At 39.7% G+C, this 21,812-nt stretch overlaps 1 protein-coding gene across 13 annotated transcripts in view; it reads right to left on the bottom strand.

Moving 5' to 3' along the window:
• The window catches only part of ATXN1 (ataxin 1), a 364,038-nt gene that overhangs the window by 52,922 nt on the left and 289,304 nt on the right, over positions 1–21,812 (bottom strand). Inside the window, exon 1 of one of the 13 annotated variants that reach the window (XM_036236934.1) lies at positions 1,004–1,745. The exons of the other annotated variants lie outside the window; for them this stretch is intronic. The gene's annotated coding sequence lies outside the window, so the exon portion shown is untranslated. Of the gene's footprint in view, positions 1–1,003; positions 1,746–21,812 lie in introns of those variants that run through there. 13 annotated transcript variants of the gene reach the window in all.

Genomic DNA, 21,812 nt, shown 5'->3' with positions numbered 1-21,812 from the left:
ATGAGTATACAAGGTAGCCAACACAGTATAGCCATAAAATACATCCCTAAACATTTTTAAAGAATAACCCTCAGAAACTAACAGGTATTACTAAACTGATAAAACTCACTTATCAAATCCAATTAATGAGGAAAAATATATGAACTGTTTCTTCCTTATTCACTCTGAGCTCTCATCCTATAATTTTCATGTCCAAAAATCACTCTATAGCCATTAAAATAGAAGGAAGCTTTCCCCCTCTGTTATAGTAAGTTCAAATTGTCTACCCAATCTAAAACTCCTCTGTTGTTGCTTTTTAATATTCAAAATGAAAATGCTAATAGAGGGGTGGACTATATATGGTTGCCATTATCTGCTTCACCTCCAGCAACATCTCTTCTCACCCATATGAATAAATAAACTCAGTCAACAGAGTTTCTTTTGCTCCCAAGTTAAAGCCCAAAAGTTTGGAAGGACAATGTACGTCCTTTCATATAAAAGGACTAAGCCATGGAACAGCAGTCATAATCTCGCACTGTGTGCTTAATTTTACTTACTTGGTGAATGTCCGCGGATGGGGTGAACCTCTAACATTTGCACACAAATACTGTTTCACTCTTGGTTTTTGAGCAATTATAGACATTTAAAGATGTGCAAAAAGGCATATGTCTTCAAAATTCCCCATGCTCCACAAACACCTCTGATAATCTCCAGCATCCGCTTAAATGCTAACTTATCTTAAAGATAAACTGCCCTTCTTTATTTCATTCCACCAGGACTGACCCCTTGACTTGAGACTCTTTGCTTTGGAAAATGAGTTTTCTCTACTTCTGCAAAGAATGATGGCTGTGTATAACGGTCTCTGAAATGCTAATGGAAACCAAAGAATCACCTGTCATGACCTATGAGGCCATTAATTAGGAAGAGTAATATTGATATTTACCTTCCGACTGTTCACGCTAGAGGGCACAGCAGAAAAAAAAAAAAAACATTTCTAAGGCTCCTGTGACCATCTGCATCTTACCTCTTTTGCCTTTTCAGGCAGGGAAATAATGCTACAGGCGATGATAATGTCGTGAATTGTCATTCAAAGCACTTTCACATGCATTATTATCGAAAGTGCTCCTCTTAGGAATTCTGCATGAGGTGGGTATTATGAATATTACAGGGTCTAGAAGAGAGAATTGATACAGAAGTTTAAATGATATGCTGAGTTACCGAGGCAGAGAACAGCATGGCTGCTGCTTCAGTGTCAAATTCACGATTAGCTCTTTCCACATTAACCCCCTCGATATGTTTTTAAAATGCAATTCTTTTTCTTTTGGGCCCACTCATTTCTTCACTAATAACAATCAGAGACCTGAAAGGTATAGGTCTATTAAAGAACAAAAGCTACTAAAACTAGTTTTCTATGGATTTTATAAAGTTTCAAGAGCAAACATTAAATAGTAAGTAATATAATGAAAGGAACTGGTAAGCAAAGAAGGTGTTAATAAAAGCTGAGACAACTCTGAGAGAATAACCGTTTTTTTCCCCCAGATGTTCAGATTATCACCAAAGCAAATATTTCAAATGTACAACAATTATTTTTTGTTTTTCTGATATAAAAATAAAATGTGGTCATATTTGGAAATACAGGAAACTTCAAAAATACGAAAATTGTTTACAATTCTACCAACCTGATATACCTGCTATTTACATTTTGCTTATTTTTGGCATATGTATGTAAAACATGTAATTTACATATAATAATTATATAATATATAGTGTGTATATATTTAAAGTTCACATCTATCTATAATGTTTATAAAATTAGAATTATTCTGAATATATATAATTTTAAATTCTTTCGCTAAACAGTGTATTGTAATTAGAATTATAGGATGGAATCAACTATTTTTTTAAACTAGTTAAATGAAGGATAAAACTAGAAAAAATTTTATACTACAGTTTATAACTAATAGTCAATTTCAAAAAAAAAAAACATTTGGCAAATGGTAGGTAATTTGGCATGTAAATTAATGGCATTAAATATTAACCACTAGCAAATACCGATTGAGTCCCAAGCAGCTGAAATCATGTTAGGAGCCAGGCCCAGGGATGTGGTGGTGGGTATGAGGGAGTCCCTGACATAGGAAGCTTACATTTTCGAGCCCCGAAAATAGGAAAAATACAATACATTTGAGTGAAGCTGGGCTCAATTTGCTTTCACACTAAGTAGAAAGAATGGTTTTACAAAGCAAATGAATAGTGTACGTAAGAATAGTATTTAATTTACTTATAAAAATAACCGATTATAAACAAATGTTTTGTTAATTAAAAATGAGTATTCAAACACTCTTATATATGCTTAAAATGAGCCAGTGCAGGAACTAAAAATGGTGTAGTTACATGCCTTTTATGTTTTTAACTTTCTTTAAGAATGTGAATGAATGAGGATTTATTGTTTCAAACTAAAAGGTATGATCTTTGCAGATGTTAGTATTTCTAATTCACAGTAGTCCCATTTCAGCTGGTTAAGTAAGAGGAAATGTGATAGCAAAAGATATGCAATATACTAATCTGTTCTTTAAAAATCCAATATTTATATTGAATTGATAGAAGTGTTTTAATTTGGTTTAATCCTAAGTGTCTAAAGAGGTCACAGAAATTTATACATTTCTTTAACCTTTTTCTCTACTGGAACATACGACATTGTAGAATTTCTGTAACATGACTATTTAATTTAATCCAGGGCAGACCAGAGTCAATAAGCCAGTTATCTCTGTCTAATGTTGTTGATATACATTTTAAAAAATCGCATTAAAAAAAAAAATCAACCAGTCAAGGCATTCTGCAAATCCGACCCACTTCTCTTTCATAAAACTGGGAGGAATCTTAGAAAAAAATAGAAAAATTGAACATCTGAATTCCACGAAGGAGAATGTGCTTTGGAAGAAAAGCTGGCATGAAGCCTGTACTCTCCTACGTCCCTGCCTTCACCAGACCCAGGGCCGGACTGATAAGAAAGAAGAGGAAAGGCAATTAAATGAAGCAGAAGATCTGGAGAGAAACAGAGGACCAAGAGAATGAAAAAAACGGTTGAGAGAAAACAGGAGAGAAGCTCACACGTGGGATAGATGGGTAAGCTATGGAGAAACTGCAAATGGTTAAAGCCCTCCGACACAGAAATGCAACATAACTCCATCCAGTCCAGTATACACCTAGCCCCAAACCTGTCAACTTGAAGTGGATTCCATTTGGTAATGGCTGGCAGTAACTATCATTTCTGAAATGCTGAGGGCCCATGTATGTAATCAATTGACTCCTTATGGTAGACACTTTGAGAAGGTGGCTGTGGTAGATAGAGAATGTAGGGACAAAGGTTTTCTGTGGCAGGAAGGAGGCATGTGATAAAAGGCTGAACAAGAGGCCCAAGTGGAGAGGGGCGCAGGGCTTTGAGGGCGTTCCGGTAACTCCTTCTGCAAAGAATTTCAGAGGGTGTTCTGGTCACGCTGCCTGAGGACATCTCTGTTCAGGCTCCTAGAGGTCTGCAACCACCAGTTGTATTTTTATATTGATTGCGCCTTCTATTTATAAATGATCTGGCCGCCATTTACAAATGATCTGAAGTTTCTTGTTTGTGTCTTAGTTTTTCAGTTTATACAATTTTTACTTATTTTCTATCTGTGTTGTGGACATGCTAATGTGGATGGGAAAAGGCAATTATTAGCAATTGCTGAGTGAAAGGTAAGTGGCAAACAGACCTTTTGATCTGTTCCACCCACAGTTCTTGGTAAAGGAATTCAGGCCACTCCACAGGGCGGTCTAGAAGTCATTTCTTTATCAGGTTAATGACATCACACCCAGAATAGACCTGTTTGTCCTCTCTAGGTCCATATGAACTTCATAGTATTTTTCCTTTTGTTGATAACCTGGTTACAGATCAATATATAATATCAATGTTTTTCTGTAATTAGGTACAACATTTTACATAAATCACCATGACATAAACCATGTGATAAATACACTGTGAAAATGGAGCAATCACTCAATAAACAAATTCCTTAGCTCACGTTATGTACATGGAACTGCACTAGAAGCTTTTAGGATGGGGTCAGAAAAAAAAAAAAAAAGACATTGTCCCTGGTAAAAAAGGAGCTTACAATCCAGTCAGAAAAACATAATGCTCACACATATCAAAACTAGAGACCAAGACCATATTTGGTTAAGCACCACATTGTAGAGTATGGCCAATTAGCAAGCTAGAGGATTTATTAAAAGTAATAGTAGCTTAACAACTTTTCTTACTATAAAATCATGAGTTCAAGCCTACTTAAACGTCATATCTGGTTTCCCACAACTGACCGTTAGTCTGAAAATGGTTTAGCACAACAGTAATCCTTTAATTTAACACTCTATAAATGCCTCCATAGTGAGTTCCCAGGGCCCCCTCTTGGACTCTGTGATGAGGACACCTAGCACGTTCTTCAATGCTCATTTTAATGAGTACCTCTGGACCTTAATGAAATATCATATGTCCAAGTGAGCATCGATTAGGGAGAAAATGTCTCAAAAGGTATAAATGATGATGCATCATCGATAGCAAGCTACTCCAGCTTAGCAGTATTGAAAGGACGCCTGTGAAGTTGGAGGTAAGTGTGTCTCAAAGATCAGCAGCTCCTACCTCTGTCTGACATGGAGGTAAGCTGGGCCTTGGGATAAAAGAAGTAAACCTCAGCACACAAGTATTACAGAAATATTGTGAAGGAAAAACTTGGGAAGAAGAGAAACACATCCGTTCAACATATAATACCTTTGATGAAATCTGCATGTTTTCTTACATATTTCCAAGGAAAAGAGGACACAGGAGCCCCTGGCGATGTCTAATTTCACAGAAATTCAGAAAGACTGACTGGCTTCGTGGCAGCAGTGAGCCCTGCTAACTCTGCTTCCGAAGACTGCTTGAGCTGGCAGAAAAAAGGCATCCGCTCCCCCGCATACCTGGCGACTTTGCAGAACTGCTGCAGAGGGAAGAGGATGAGAAAGGCAACTGGAGCCAAGACATTTGCCCCGCCCCCAGGAGAGAAAGCCTGAGTGTGCTTAGGCCCTATCACTACGTCAAAAGAACACCATGAGAAAGTTCCACGAAAGCCCCAGGATTACCAGCAAGGCCCCGGGATTTAGAAGCGATACATTATTGCCCAGGCTTGACTTCACTGATTCCCTGACTAAGCCGTGTTATACAGAAAACTCTTTTTCAAGCACAAATAGTTATACTTTAGGAATTACAGTCCTGTTACTTAGGGTCCAAAGCAAATATCTACAGGAAAGTGTCTCTGAGGAAACAGCCATCAACCACTCTGCAATTCCTGTACTGACTACAGATGTGAATGTGTATCTCTAGCCCATCAAATGCCCCTCTATGCCTGGTTACAAAACCAGGGGAATTTAAAAAATTCTCCCTTCCTCATTTTCTCACCTTGATGACCACAGCAGTTTCAGGGGACCTGGATGGAAGCCTTTATTAAATTTCAGAACTTGGGCAGCATGAACTCCTTGTGATTTATAAATGGATGCTGCGAAAATTCCACCGATAACAATGTTTGTATCTTTGTTTTTACCTATTTGTTGCCCTTCTGTGATAATAACTGAAGGCTTCTCTCTAACCCCAATTGAGCTGCTGTGCCCTGTTCTGATATGGGTTGACATCACCTGCGTTAGGCAAACATTGCTTTGAGAATCAAAATAACTCAAGTCACTTGCTTGGAAAAATATACTTCACTGTGAATGTACTCCATGGCTTCTGTGTTTCCTTCTGCCACAAGAAAAGAAGACTAAACAGGGAAAGAAAAAAAAAAAGCCTGATAAAAATGGACTCTCTGCCCAATTAGCTATAGATTTTCCAACAGGGCTTTACTTCAGACACTTGTGCAATTGAATGCAATCCATGAACCCTGGGCACTGGTATTTTTCTTACCCCACAGCATGGCTGCCTACAGGATGGCACATGGTACACTAATAGCACACTTATTATTAGATTTTCTGCATGGTTACATAAGCCTACGAAAGGGGAAAATGTAAATGATTCAGGAAGATATTCTTCATGTGGTTCTCATGAAATCTTTAATATCTTAAGACTTAGGAAGAACCCTCCTGGCAAGATACAATCAATTTTCATGCTTCATTAGGGAAAAAGTCCTTTCATTAATGTTAAGGAAATGGCTATAGGCAAAAGTAGAAAAAATTACACTCTGGACTGAACAAAACCCCAAGGCACTTTGGACTAAATCCTTCCTCCATGCCTACAGCATATCAGAAATGAAAAAGAAATGTCTGCTTGGGGTCTGTGGGATTATATTTTGACTAGTCTGTCTACCCACAGAATTTCATTTAACCCAGCAGAAGTCATTACCAGTTGGTGTCTTTAATGAATTTGAATGGACTATAGGTGAAAATGACCACAAGGACCTTCCCCACCCTCCAAACAGTGAAATGATATGAGGGAAACAGCTGGCATTGTGGGGGTGAGAACGTGCTAGAGGAGAGGAGAGGACCGAAGGGAGACCACGTACACGTCGAGTTTCTTCAAAGGTAAAAGTAAATCGAACCAATTTATTCCTTTCCTTTTAATTGAAAAACTATAGATTTTCAAGACAGTTTCCCTTCATTTCATAAAAACTAAGAGTATAAAAATAAATTTCTTGAGAATGCCATTTATATTATTTTTTTCTGGCACTTGATTAATGGTTGGCAAACCCCGAATTCACTTTTTTTTTTTTTTTTAAAGAACAAAATGTTGACATCAAACTTTACTTTTTGGTCTCAAAATAACCTGTCTTTAAAACTGTTCAATTTAAAAACGTTGTTATACTGTAGTTACATTTGCTCAAGGAAGTGACTGCACACAAGGAACTGCAGACATTCTTGAAAGGTGAGGAATACACAAAGAAATACTTGAAGGGACCTATCAATACAGTTTCAAAATTGTTCAATTCTTTTATTCATTCATTCATTCATTCACACAAGTGCTCCCATCAACTTATTTCCAGTATCCTCAAGAATTATACCAGAGAAATTCCCGCATATTTAAATAAAATCAAAACAAACAGCATTTATAATCACAAATAATAAAGAGCAACCTGTTTCTGCCAAAAGCCCAAAATAGATCAACCTCAAAGGAAGTAAGCTCGAAACCATACCACTGGACTCAACAAGGCACACCCTCAAAAGGCTTTTACAGACAAGTCAGCCTACTGGTCATGTGATCACATTCAATTCTCATCATCCCTCAAGTTCATCCCGATTGTAATCTAGGATTCTGTTCTTCCTCTTGGCAGAAATCTAAAAGCAAAGGACCTGCCTTTTGGTGTAAATTAAGTACAGAGTTTGAAAAGAGCTTCCTTCTTCCCTCTAATCACCGAGCACTTACTGGGGTCAGATGATACTGGCACCTGAGGGTCACCGATGAAAGGTGACAATCCCTGTTCTCCAGGAACCTATGGTCATGGAGAAGTCAAAACCAAACCAACCATCGCAGCACACTGTCATGAATGCTACTGCAGTGGAGGCGGGAGAACAGTGCTCTGAGAGTGGTGAGGCGGAAGACCATGCCCCTGCAGAAGCAGGCAGCGAGAATGTGGCACAGAGAAGACAGGAGGCAGCCGACTCGGACGGTGAGCAGTCACCAGAGAGAGCAGCATTTCGATAACTGGCAAGAACTGTGTATAAAAAATGATCACACAGAGAGTGCAGCGTGCTTGGGGAATGACGAGTGACTTTACTCGGTTAGATAAGGTGCAGCTTTGTTATAAGGAAACACCATCATAATTCACAGCACGTAAACGTAAAAGGATAAGCAATTTAGCTCAGTTTGAGAAATTTAAGCTTTAAGCACTTTCCGCCTACTGCGTGATGGGTAGATCAGCCTCTGTTCTGCCTAAAGGGCTTATCTCTGACCCCCTCTCACACACGTTCCTTGCTCATTGCAAACCATTTACGGTTACTCAGGCCACTCTCCTTCCCTCTGCCAAGACAGCCTTAGTCTTCCAAGCTCAGATCAAATTCTACCTCCTGCATATGTCTTACTTGCTTACTCCTGCTTAGAAACTCAAAACGCTTACTGCCCATACCTCTCCGCTGGCCTGCCCTAACTCAGGCAGTGCCTGTGTTATAACAGAAGCAATACTTTATATATTTACATCACTTTATCACTCACAAAGCTCACATATGGCATTTCGCTTAAATAGCCATAGGAATTCTTAAAGATTGCCATTAGGCCTAATTTTTCAGATCCATAACCTGAGGGTCAGATATGTTATAGAAAATTCCCAAGATCAGAGAATATGTAACTTGTGGAGCCAAAACTGGAGTCCAGATCTACTGAGTCTACGAGCAGTGCTCTCTCCATTATACCAGTGGAAACTCCTAAAGATTTACTAAATTATTAGGATGCTATTTGTTGGCATAAGTATACGTTTTATTATTATTATTTTTTATATGATAGAAGCTATTTAGAAGAATGCCCTACCATCAACTTCATTTCTTTGTGTCCTCCATGACACTTCAGAATAGTGCAGTGCGAGCACAGAGGGGCTTGTTCATTCATTTAGTCAGTCTATCAATGGCCATACACTGAACACCTGGCTAGTCACTGTGTAGGTGTTAGGGAAACACAGCCAAATAAAACGAGGTTGAGACTTCATGTCTCACTGGGTGACAGGCATGTGCAGAGGTCACTATAAGGCAGGGTAATAAAGGTCTCTAGAGTGGTATCCATGAGATTCTGGCAGGAGAGAAAAGGCAGCAGCAACTCACTCGGCCTACAAGTATACAGGCAGAAAGAATGGATCGTTTTTGAATATCTCCTCAAGATGGGTCTTGCAAGAATATGCTTAATAATTGTCTTAGGAAGTAAGAAAAAAAGGAGAAAGGAAAAACAAGAAAGAAGGAACAAAGGAAGGAAACACAGATGGACTAGCATGGACTGTGCACATCCACCTAGTGGGGAGTGGAATATTTCTGCTTCCCAAAGGTAGGCATCGGTTTGGCTGTGGCATTTTCAATAAGCTGGGATGTGTGCTTCTCTGACTTCGTTCAGGGTGCAATCCAGGTGTACATCAGTGATTCATTCATGAGCACCTCGGTATGTCCAGATTGTATGTACAGTGAGATAAAATGTTGGGGAAATGCATCAGGTTCACCTTTCTTAACATGGAGGCCAGGAGAAGGGGACAGACGCAGGGACCTTTATGATCCATGGCCAGGGAGACTCCATTTATCACCTGTTCTCAGACTTCCAGCGAGCATCTACTATATGGCAGGTAGACAATACTATGAAAAATTAAGCTTAATGACACTTAAATCTTATGAGGCCGGAGACACTTTGCCCTCACTCCAGATTTATTCAGAGGCCTGATTATCTATGGCCTAATATTTCTGCAGATCCCTGTGTCTGGATCTCTGTGTTTGGGCTCTTTCAGGAGGAGAGTAAGGGATTGGCATTCACGTGATATTTTTTAAAGGCTTCTTTACCTGAAAATGCCAGACACATTTCAGATGTCAACTCTAACGTGGTGCTCAGGGTGGGTGACGGATCCATGTGAGGGCTTTTAAGTGGGTGTAGAAATCTGTCTGGCTGATTGTTCTTTTCTGCACACGAGCATTGAAATGTTCACAGGCTTGTAAGCCATAAATAGCTCTTAGGGGAGTGTGAAGTTACATCTCAGACTTGAGAGAGCCCTGTTACCTGAAATCAATCAGTGTTGACACTCATCTCCCCTAAAAAAGGGACTCTGTTGAATGTAGGGCTGCTAGATTCAGCCTGATCCCCAGTTGTGAGGCACTGTTATGGGTTGAATTGCTCACCCCTCACCCCCAATTTATATGTGGAACTCCCAATCCCTAGTACCTCAGAACGGGACTGTTATTTGGAATTAGATTTGGTGCAGATGTAATTAGTTAAAACGAAGCCATATCAGAGTAGAGTGGGCTCTAATCCAATGTGGCTGATATCCTTATAAAGAAGGGAAACTGGGACACAGATACACACAGAGAAGATTGGAGTTATGCCGCCACAAGCCAAGAAACTACCCGAAGCTAAGAGAGAAGCCTGGAACAAATCTTTTCCTGGTGTCTTCAAAGGGAACATTGCTCTGCCAACACTTCGATTTTGGACTCCTAGTCACCAGGGCTGTGAGACAATGCATTTCTGTTATTCAAGCCACTCACTTTGTGGTGCTTTGTTACAGGCTCCCTGGAAACGTAATGTTGCCACATAACGCTGTTTGTGTGTGAAGAAGCGACTTCATTACCCAGTGACTGGAATTCAGTTAGCATGCAGTAGCAGCAACACCACTGAATTCCTCTCAACATATATGGTGCTCAGTCACTCAAACTACAGACTTCTTACTGAAAGCTGAAGACAGGTGCATTACCCAGTGATCTGAGCTGCCTCTCTTCTAGAACGGACAACTCTACCTGTCAGGTTATCCACACTGGGCATTACAACACACTCCACCATTTCTCAAATATGTACCAACTCTCCCAGTAATTTGAGAAGTTCCTGATATTTAGACAGATATGGAATTTTTTAAAGCATCTGACTTAAGAGCCACTGACATTTCTATACTTACAGCTTTAAAATATTAAGTTAAACAGAATGGAATACAGGTTCCACTAATTGGTAATTGGCTTTTATTAGTAATTTTACCCAGTGAAGAACTAGGAATTCCCTTGAAAGTTTTTGCTTTTTCTGGAAATAAGGTTAGGCACAGAAAATTAATAATGCAAAGAAGCTAGGGACAGAGTAGGGCAAGAGGACAGGGATGTTTAAACTTTTATTAAACTCCCAAAACTCTTTTAAAGTAGTTTTCTAATTTCCATTCCTCCACGACAATGAAGGCACTGACTGTCAATGTCTGTTACTGGAACCCAGGTAGAAGTGGAGGCTGTTTTTCCATGATTTGTGTCCCATCTAAAAGAAACATAACTTTAGGTCTTGGCCAAAGTTTTCTGAAGAGACATGGAAAGCAGGGACAAATGAGAGGGTTAGGTAGCAGGGAGCGTGTGGAAGCACTACGTGGCCCCATACACAGAAGGGCTTCCTAAAAAGCCTTTTACACCTCTCTGCCCCAAAGTCCCACTGCCTGTGGCAATTGCTCCTCATCTTGCCTCCCACCTCATCCTGTTCTGTTTTACAGGATCCACACTGCCTGTTCTCATGTCCTTCTCCCATTTTCCACTGCCTTTTTCTCTTGAGGAGAAATTTGGCCTAATCTCAGCTTCATCATTCATCTTTCTGACCTCACAACAAATAGGCTAAAGAAGCATGACCTAGTCCTCCTAGGACAGCGAGGGAGGGAGAGGGCTGCAAATGTTTATGATTTGTAATTTTTTTCTTTTATTCATGGTCCATTCTATAGCAATGTAGACAGAAAAGGGAGGACTTCTACTTAGGAATATTTTGTCATACCAGATTTGTTTCCCTGAGCTCTTTATGTCAATGAATGTACTTTTATTATATTTCCTTTTTTTTTAATCTATAAACTTGAGTCTTCTCTTAAAGGGAGAGGCAGTAGAGTTTAGTGCTCATAGTAAATGCCCAAAATATTTTATCCATTATTGATGATAATTAATATTGGATTATACCCAAATAGTTCACAACTTATTAAAACATAGTTCTTCAAATATAAGTTGCCTACACACACTTTCCTATTAATGGTCATTAGATCATTCCGCTAATAGCTTTGCCTAAACAATTTATTCATTTAACATCTATGTGCCAGGCATTCAGCTGGTAACTTAGAGAAAAAAAAATGGGTAAGATACTGCCATCCCTGCCCCAAATGGATGATGGGGCTGGGACAAAAGGGAATTAATTTCAGTTGAGGAACTCTTTTGGCCAATGAAGTAAGGCCAGTGTGCTAGCACATAAAGATTAACCTGTATTCAAAAAGGTTATGAACGCAATGTCAACTACAGAATACTTCATTTTACTGTCATAAAGTTGGGTCAATAAAAGAATTCTTCATTTAAAGGGAAAACCTGGGGCAACTTTGTTAATCTGTGAATAGAAAACTAACAAATACCAATTTGTACCAGCTATTTTCAAATAGTCATGCTAAGGTTACGTGAGGTGTGTGGAATGTATTCTCTCTGTACTCTGTCTTAAATTCTATTTTGTACATCCAGCTAATTCAAGGGACTCATGTAACCTACTGCAATTTATATAATAATACTTTGATACCACAGTTTGAATGACAAGATGATTCAGTTTCTTTTACTACCAGAAAGCTGTATCTATGCTCATTCTGACATACCTGCCTTTTCTTATTTCTCCATGTATCCATGACAGTGAACACGTGAACGCTTTCAAAAATACTCTTCCACTGATTGTTGGGGACATGAACCCCATATAAAGAGAATCTTGGTAAAGAAAAAAAAATCCAATCATGAGTGAGTCTCCAGAGGTTCTCTAGAAACAATGTGTAGCCTTCCTTGGAATGGTGTGACTACGAGATATGAGACAGGGCAATGGCACTGATGGCAAGGACTATGTGTGTGATATCTCTTTATATCCATTCCTACTTCAGTTTAGCCTTACGACTTCATCCATTTAGTGAGTAACTGTTCACTGACTGCCTACTCTGTACCAGATACACAGGATAGAAGATCCAAAAGCCTTAGTTCTCGTTCTCAAGGAGATCAGTACGTAGTGTGCAGACATGGTCAAGACATCAGACAGTAAATATCCTACACGACGAGTTTCATGGGCAGGAAGCACAGCATAGCTCAATGAGACAAGGAGGGAAAAGTCAGCATGGACTCTTTGGAGGTGACAGCAATGTTGAGTTTTGAAGAATACAAAGAAATTGCCATATATCAAACCAATAGATCTAGACAGAGGAGGGAGCATGTAGAATCAAACAAAGGAATAAGCCACATTTGACAAAGTACGGAGTGTCAGCAGGGAGAAAGGAGGTAAGTCGTGCTCTTCCCTACCCAACATGGCCCTGAAGGTTATGGAAAATCACTGAAGGGGTTAAACGGAGTCATTTCTATACTAAAACAGTTTCTCTGGTCACAGGGTGGAGGATGGTGGGAAGGGACCAAGCTCTATAGGCAGGGAGAGCAGTCGAGAGGATCTTGCCCCAGTGACACTGGGATGTCTGGCCGGGAACAGGGGCAGGGAGGATGGTGAAGAGAAGCCAGGTAGGAGAGAGATTGCACAGGCAGAATGCACACCGTGGGTACCGTACAGTCGGACGTGTGCATATGGAGGAGCGAGATGGGGCTTCTGGCTGGTGAGTGAGTGTCATTTCACACAAGGAATATAGGAGAAATAATGTAACAGCGTCTCTCTAACCCAGGGCTCTAGTTTCTCATTTTAGCTCCAAAATAAAGTAAAAAACCTTAAAGTTGGCATTGCAGGTTCTCTCCAATCCTCCCTCCCCTTCTTCCCCACACAGTAGGTACTCAGTACACATCGATTGATTTGGTAACTTGCGTAGACACACAAAAATGACTTTTTCCATCTTGACGACATATTAACATTTTCCAAATTACTACTTTGCCCTCATGAAAGAAGAAAAATAGTTTGTAACTTATTCAAAGGAGATAAGTGCAAACATTCCCCTGATAACATGCTAATCTCAAACACATTTTCCCTCCTGATACAGGGCTCCAGTCCATTCATCTGATTATCAACAACAACCATCCCTATCTTACTCTCTGTAGGGTCTCTGTCCTCTCCTTCACCCTGAAGGCTATTAATCTTCCACAAGATAAAGCACTTTTAGGTACAGACAGATGCCTGGGGTTCTAAGAGAACAAGCAGTATTCCTCACATGCAATGGCACATTCCAGGCTCGACAGCAGTCTGCGTTATTGCATTGTTATTATTTTTTTTTTTTTCTGGCAAAGAAGCCGCAATTCAGGAATCTATGCAAAAATAATTAAGTGAAGGTTGTTCCACAAAGTTCCCATCAATCATTCCTCTTTGCCATTCTGCCCTTCCTGAGATGACAACATGTCAGCTGCTCGTAAGGATATCTACATCAAGTTCTTCGTGTCGTTCCTGCTGCTGCTCTGTAGACTGCCGGGGAGTGGTGACAGCCCGTTAACCATGAAAAATGGGAGTTCAGGACTGGAGGTGGCTGAGAACATTTTAACATATTTGCAAAGGCACAGGAGAGTCAGAATAGTTACGCCGAGAACTTAAACATTCCCTTTCAGATCAGACTGAGCCCTCCACTTAAAACTTTTACGTAAAAGAAATAAAGAGAAATCTGTGATAAAACAACACGTGTGCATGGATGCTGTGCTCCTCCAGAAAGTCCAGAGAGCAGATGTGAGCTATTCTGACCTGCTGCACCAGGCCACCTGGGCTGAGTGTCTGACACTGACAGCAGGTCTCTGGTGAAGGAGAAATACCCTTTGCAAGGGGTGCAAAACTAAAAGAAATAAAGAACTGCACACTTCAGGACTATTGAGCAATCAGCATAACTCCCTAGACTGAAAGACTGAATGCCTCCAAATAGGAACAGATACCATCCCTTCTATCACTTTCACACAGATCTGTTTCCTTCTTTTCTTTGAGGACAAGGGCCATGTCTTAATTGTTAAAGTATAACATATCTAACAGCACCTGACATATAATGACAGATACTTAATAAAAGTTGGTTAAATAAATGCATCTAGAATAAGGGATCAAGCAAATTCCTGAATTCTTTAATTTCCAGGAAAGTACAGGCATTCAGAGAGAAAAAAGCAACTTAATAATAAATGGAGAGCCAAGATGTGAGTTCAGGTTCCTCTAATCCCAAGTCCACACACTTGACCACTAAACAACGATCCTGGTTTTCATGGTGGCCTATAACCCTGGTATGCACAGGAGAGCATGAAGAAGCTGGGGAGCTGGGCAGACCCTTGACCATGATGAGGTCTCCTTACTAAAGAACCTGCAGCCAAGGTGAAAGGGACTGTAGGTCCCCCTGCAGTGCAGTTAGCTGCAGTCCTGGGAAACATCTTATTAGCAGGAATGTGCTTTTGACTGACTTCTTGCCAAGGTCTCTGCTACCAAAATATAGAAATTTTCTGAGAGCAGTTCTTCACATAAAAACACATGAAATCTCTGGAAACAATGGAGGATTACAGCAGATTTTCCTTTGAGTAGCACTAGATAATGCAACCTCTGTAAGATGTATGAATCCTTTCAGGACCCAAGACCACAAGGAGGTAAACTTGGATTCAGGGAAATTCTGCTACTTCATATTAAATACATTAGAGCAGATCTGGAATGTATCTTTTAAAGGAAGTCTGATGTTGTCACCACTGGCATTTTATGGACCGTACCAGAAAGCTGGCATGATTCAATGGGATTAGGAAAAGGTGAGACACCGGAAGGGCCATGACCTTTCACCAAAACCCAGCTTGTAGAATGCTGCATGACCTCGAGTAATTTGGTATAGCTTATGGGTTACTAAACTTTTGTTATTCAAGATTATCTGTAATCTATAGCATCTATAGCTATTTCATAGGCTTGTTGTGAAGATAAAATGAAATATTAGTGTACATGCAAGTAAACTCTAGATATATGATGATAAGAATGATATCACCATCATTGGTTTTAAAAAACAGACAGGACAGGAGAATTTCTATTCTACCTTGTTTATACAGCCCATCTGACCAATGCTACCTTCATTTACTTAATTACCATTCATTATCCTTCTCTTTTCCTGAGCCCAATATGCCTGGATTAAAAAGGCATTAGCATCCCTTAAAAGCAAATATATAGAAAATTTCCACATAGACATGCATTCCCAGAAGCAACTGCAGGCGGAAAACTAAATGGCAGCCATTGCACACATTTATAGGAGACTGCTTTCCAGTTTCATTTGACTTCCTTCTGTCTTGAGAGCCCTAATTTTCTTGTCTCCTCTAGGTTGTAAAACTACTGAATGAAGGAGAGGCAGTAGTCTTGGTTTCTGAGCTTATTGGCAATCCTCTCACTACAAGCAGTACACAGCCGATAATAAGCTACCATTGTAACACAACTTCTGTTCATTTTTCTTCTGGACAGTAAGAAAACAACAGCAGCCAAGAGAAGAAGGTCAGTGGGAGGCATTAACTAAACATCCAGGAGTCCCATGACTAACATGTGCACTGCATTTGCTCTAGTCCAAGTGAGTGGGACCAGTCCATGGGGCTTATGGGTTAGTAGTGTGTCTACTATGCTGAAATTAATTGCTCAATCTGTCCCCACAAAAGGAGGTATCACTTGCAATAATGTCACTGACCTGGGATCAATACTAAGGAGTCCTTTATACACTCATGTTTTGTCAACCCTCTCACTGACTCATTGCACTAAGCCATGTTCTTGATATTCATTTGTCAACAGGCTTTCCTTGCTGCAAGATTATTACTTTGCCAACTCCTTATTTTACAGAAAAGGAAAGAGAGGCTTGTTCAAGGTTATGTAACTGTATATGTAATATCTGGCTCATCTGAGCTCTCTGGACTTTAGCAGCTGGTCCCAACTTGAAGACACTAGGTTCACCTTCATGTCAGTACTCTAATTATGAGATCCTTCCTTGATCCACAACCCCAAACTCTAGTTTTACTTCCCAAGAACTTCTGTAATTGGAAAGTCTTATCTTTGAACTCTGGTGTTCTCATTACTATGTCTTCAGTATCTGTTGCCCTATCGCCTTCCTAACTAATCGCTATTACTCTTCATGGCCTGGATCTTGGACTCCACTGGGACCTTTGTAATCATGTGTACACACACACACACACACACACACACACACACACACACCTTTGCATGATATGCATACAAGTAACTTCCTATCATGGACTGAACTGCTTTTTGGTTGCTTGATTTTATACTATATCCGTAACTGCCCAGCCCTCCAATAGATGAACTCTGGCCTTCCTTCCAAGTTTAGAACTTGGGCTGTTAGACAGACCCTTTGGGTATACCTTAGCTTCTCCACTTCCACTTATGCCATGATTAACCATGGTAGTGGCAGTAATCTATTGATGAAAAGCAAGATGACAGACTCAAGGCATCAAAAACAAAGACGGCATAGTGGAAAGCACACTAGACGGGAAGCAGGAAGGGTGGGATCCCGTTCTGGCTCTGCTCTGTAAAGTACCTCAGCTGTCAGATGGTGCTAATAATACATGTTTTGTCATCTACCTCCCAAAAACATTGTGAGGAACATAAAATAATTGTTATGAAGGTCATCTGAACACAAGAGAACACAATTCAGATTAGAACTATTACAGTTATGGATAATTGTCTTTCTTCAAAAAAGAAAATGTAGCAGCAGCAGCAACAGCAACAGCAGCAGCAGCATAATCATCACCATCAAAATTGGCACCATTCAATCAGAAATTCTTAAGCATGGCTGTCTATCAAAATTATCACCACACCTTGTAGTAAATACAGATTCTCAGACATCCCCAAATCACCTGTAGAACTTAAATTTTCTGGGTTGGTACAAAGGAAATGGTATTTAGAAAAATTCCTCAAAGGGTTCTGATCAATTAGGTTTGGGATTCACTTTTTTAAAATACCATGTTTCTCATAGAAGAAATTTAAGTAGAATTATGATTCATGAATTTGTTATCTGTTTCCCCTTGCAGAGAATATCAGTTTAACTGTAGGTTTTCTAACTGTAACTCTGAAGTCTAACAATTTTACTGGCAAAAGAGAGTTTTGGGGCAGCATGCTGGCTCTGGAAGGCATGAAAAGGAACGCTCTGGAAAAGCCATGTGTCCTATGAAACAGATTTTAACCTGTAGGCATGGTGGGAGGAGAGTGTGCATGGCTTTGGCTAACCACAGGGCCTTTACTGATGCCTCCACACCTCTCATCCCTTTCAGATTCTTTACTTCCCTGCCCTCGAGGCCCATTGCAGCCTCTGGTGGACTAGTGTTTCCTCTACCCAGCAATGTTGGGATTGATTCATTGAGTGAAAACTCAGCAGCCAGTCACCAGGATCACGACAAGCGTAGGATGAATTTAGTGGGAGGCAAAGAAAGGGAGAAGCAGAACTTAGTGGCAGAAAACTCTCCAATTCTTTCCTTAGTGATTAAGAACATGTTGGAAAGCTTCGTCTATGAGGTTGGCTGTAGAAATGATGCTAGCTAGCCATCATCAGTAACCCTGCTGCCTTCCTGTTTTCAGATGACTGCTGTCAGGCTACTCAATGTGGGGGAAATTTCAATGTTAACAGCAGAGATATGACATGTGGAGAGATGGCTAAGAGCAAAGACAGAAAACTCAGTCTCCCCAGCTGATACCCGCGGACACAGAAGCAAGCTAGTCTTAAAAAGTCCTCTTGAACTAAGCTTAGGAGCAGTTGCAAACTGAAACTGCCAGTCATAAAGTAAGTGTTTCTAAAATGGCCTAATTTCCTCCCTTCCTAGAATTCAGAATACCTGATGTGCTATTAATACTAATTTTATGCTTACTGATTTGTGGGACAATTTCCTGACCCATTCATTATTTCTAAAAGCACTAGTCAGTGGTTCTCAAAGTGTGGTCCTCAGGGCCAAGAGCATCATCGTCATCTGGAAACTTGTTAGAAATGCAAATTCTCAAGACTCACTTCAGACCTAGGTAATCAGAAACTTAGGTGGAGTCTGGGAACCTATGTCTTAACCAGTCCTCCAGTTGGTGCTGGCCCACTAGAAATCTGAGTGCCACTACCATAAGCAGTCACATGGCTCCCCTGAATGTAAACACGCCAAAAAGAAATAAGAACCATTTTTTTCAAGAATCTACAAGATTTTAAAATATTTTATCTGAGTGAATTCATAAGCAGAACAATAACATACTGACATTTTTTTTTTTTGCTCGAAGCCAATTTTTTTTTTTAGAATTACCAAAAGGTCATATATTTCTCCAACACAAAAACAGCATATAACTAACAGATGATCAGATAGGAGAATTATGGTAAGTGGTTTTATTTTCAAAAACATTACTACTACCACACTATTTGCCTGCAAAAAAATATGTCTACCAAATATATGATAGATGACCAGTATGTTTAAAAATCTGGGCCTCCAGCGTTATTGAATTAGCTCCTGCTCAGGAACACAAAATGCAATATTTGGATTGTATATGGGACTGAATTTTAAAATATGCTTTTTGGTAATTAAAGTATAATACATTTCCAATGTGAGATTCTAACATGGAATGCTCTCTTTTCCTGTAATCTCCCACCCTTCCTCCCCTACAACTTTAAGCTATGCTTGGCCCAAATGTCATGTGTCTATAAGTTTGTGCAGTCTTCTTCCTAACATCCTCAACAAGCTTCTTCAAGATGAGCCAAATGCCTGAAACACATCTAGGAATAAGTTAATAATTCAGTATCTGAAATATTGGTTTCATTGGCTTTTAGATCTCTTAATGATTTTGATTATAAACCATCAAGATTTATTACTTATTTAGATTTTTTTCCTATGTGTTCCTAGCTAGGCTTCTCAAATTCTCTGCAGCTGTAATGTAGCTGGTCAGACATGAGGCATCCATCATATTACCTTCTGATTAAGGAGGGAGGTACAGTTTATCTGCACGTCCCTTTCCAAGCACATACATCGTGAACTGTTCCCCAACAGCCATTTCCTCCTGGGCTGTTTAGGACATAGCCAAAGGAAAAACAAAAAAAACCCCCAAAAAACGGTTCTTCTTTTTTTGAGAATATTTTCTATATTCTTCTCTTAAGGACCACAAACATCCTATAAAATTCTGCTCTATTTAAGTCTTCGCTATCTTTAAAATAATTTAAAAAATGAAACTATTTCAAATACTAATCCTAATAACTAGATCTATAAACCATTCTCATAAACTAATACTCATTTTGTTAGCCAAAGGGGAAATACAGCAGAAAATCTGGGATCAAGCATAAATGGCTCATCCAAAGACCACAGAAAAAAATTCATCTATGGCTTCATTTTCCATGCTGGTTTTCCAGGATGGTCCTGAACTTGCTGATTCATGGTACAATTTTGTGTTTTAATGTAGCCAAAGAGAAACAGTGGCATGTTGGAGCCAACTTGTATAAGCCTGAGAGAGCTGACTGTTTAATCTGTGGGCCAAGTGTTAAACACAGCCATCATTAAAAACTAAATTATACAAACTTACAATTAAACAAATTACATTAGAAATTCATCACACTCTAGTTATTTCGCTCTATTTTATTATTATCTATATGGTTGAAGTTAATTACACCTACTTGCATAGCGGAAATACTACGGATGAGTTAGTGTGCGTGCCCTCCCAACCTCACGTTCGGTTATGTTGCGTTGACAGCGTGGAACTGCTCATGCAGGAGTGCTTACGTCACAGAAATCAGCAGAGGCAACAAATCAGAACCTCTGTTATCCCCAAGCAGGTAGCTAAGCTTTTACCAGCACACTATGGTATTCATTCCAGCTTTTCCTTGAGGGACTAGAACTAGAATTCTGAAGGAGAGAATTGCAGGACTAATAGACTTTCCATCACTGCATGTACAGGCACATACCAGCAAACCACATGCTGCCAAACCATTACTGGCCCAGAGTTTCCAATTAATCTCTCATTGATTTACTATTTCCATTATCTTCTAATGAAATTAGTCTGACTCGGAAATGAATTGCACATTAGTAACAACTCCCACAAGAATAACATCTGCAAGAAAAAACTGACCGGACATTTGTATAATCCTGCACAATGTTCACATGTTTTGAGGAATTATCTCATTAAGTCCTCATAATCACTGTTATGTTGAGTTTTATTATCTCCATATAACAGGTGAGGAACATGAGGGGAGGTGACCTGTCCAAGGTCACATACCTAGTAAGTTGCACAGTCAAAACTCAAACCCAAGAATCCAAGTCCAGTGCTCTTTAGACTCTACCACAGATTATTGCCTTTATGTTGATTTGTCCTGAAAATGGGAATTCTTTCAAATACCATTTGGGTTCTCTTTTCTCCTTCCTTTGATAAGCGGTGAAGCCAATGACAATGCGCTCATGTCCGCGTTTATGGATAATGACCCCCACGGCCCTGCTTCCTTCCTGACCACACACAGAAACCGTGTCTACACTGCTGCAATATCCTAGATAAGTCAGATCCAAAGTCACTTTAACTTGAATTCCTAAAGATGTTGTAGATATGTGGGCACATTGAGGAAGTGTTCTGTGCTTTGGATCTAAGTTATTCAAAACCAGGGGAAAGGTCTGCGGTATCTAATTTAAATCAAGTTAGAAATAAGTATAATAGCGAATAAAGAAGCCAAGTTCTTGCACTCGAGTGGTGAAAATAGATACATATGCATATACGTGTGTGTTTTCTGTTTTATGCACACATACACACTACATGGGGAGGACAAACACACGTGTACACATATACGTGCATATGCGTGCATATACATAAACCTACACACAGCTGTGTGTGTGTGTCTGTATGTGTTGCGTATAGTTTGTTTATCCCCACTTTAGGGAGCTATACAGCAGAAAAGAAAAAAAAAACTGTGCCCTTTATCAGATACGTACACATTTTATTCTTGCAATATGTCTAAAATGATTTTATGACTAAATCCTGGGAAAAATGTGAAGAATGCTTGGCTAGATGCATGCTCTTCCAGTAAAAACACAACAGTGCTTATTAACTGTAGCACTTGGAGAAGCCTTTTCAACATGATGTACATTTTTGTTTTAGCTTGAGACTACATCCTGTTTGGATCTAAGTTTTCTTTGGCTTTCAGGGAAAGTTTAACTGATTGGATAATATGGGCCTTCAGGCCCTCCAGTGCATGTTCACCACTAGAGGACAAATGAAGTGCTAGTCCATTAAACTG

This window comes from Rousettus aegyptiacus, unplaced genomic scaffold (genome assembly GCF_014176215.1).
Source record: "Rousettus aegyptiacus isolate mRouAeg1 unplaced genomic scaffold, mRouAeg1.p scaffold_m13_p_1, whole genome shotgun sequence".
NCBI classification, from domain to species: Eukaryota; Metazoa; Chordata; class Mammalia; order Chiroptera; family Pteropodidae; genus Rousettus; species Rousettus aegyptiacus.
This window is presented reverse-complemented; position numbering and strand designations above follow the sequence as displayed.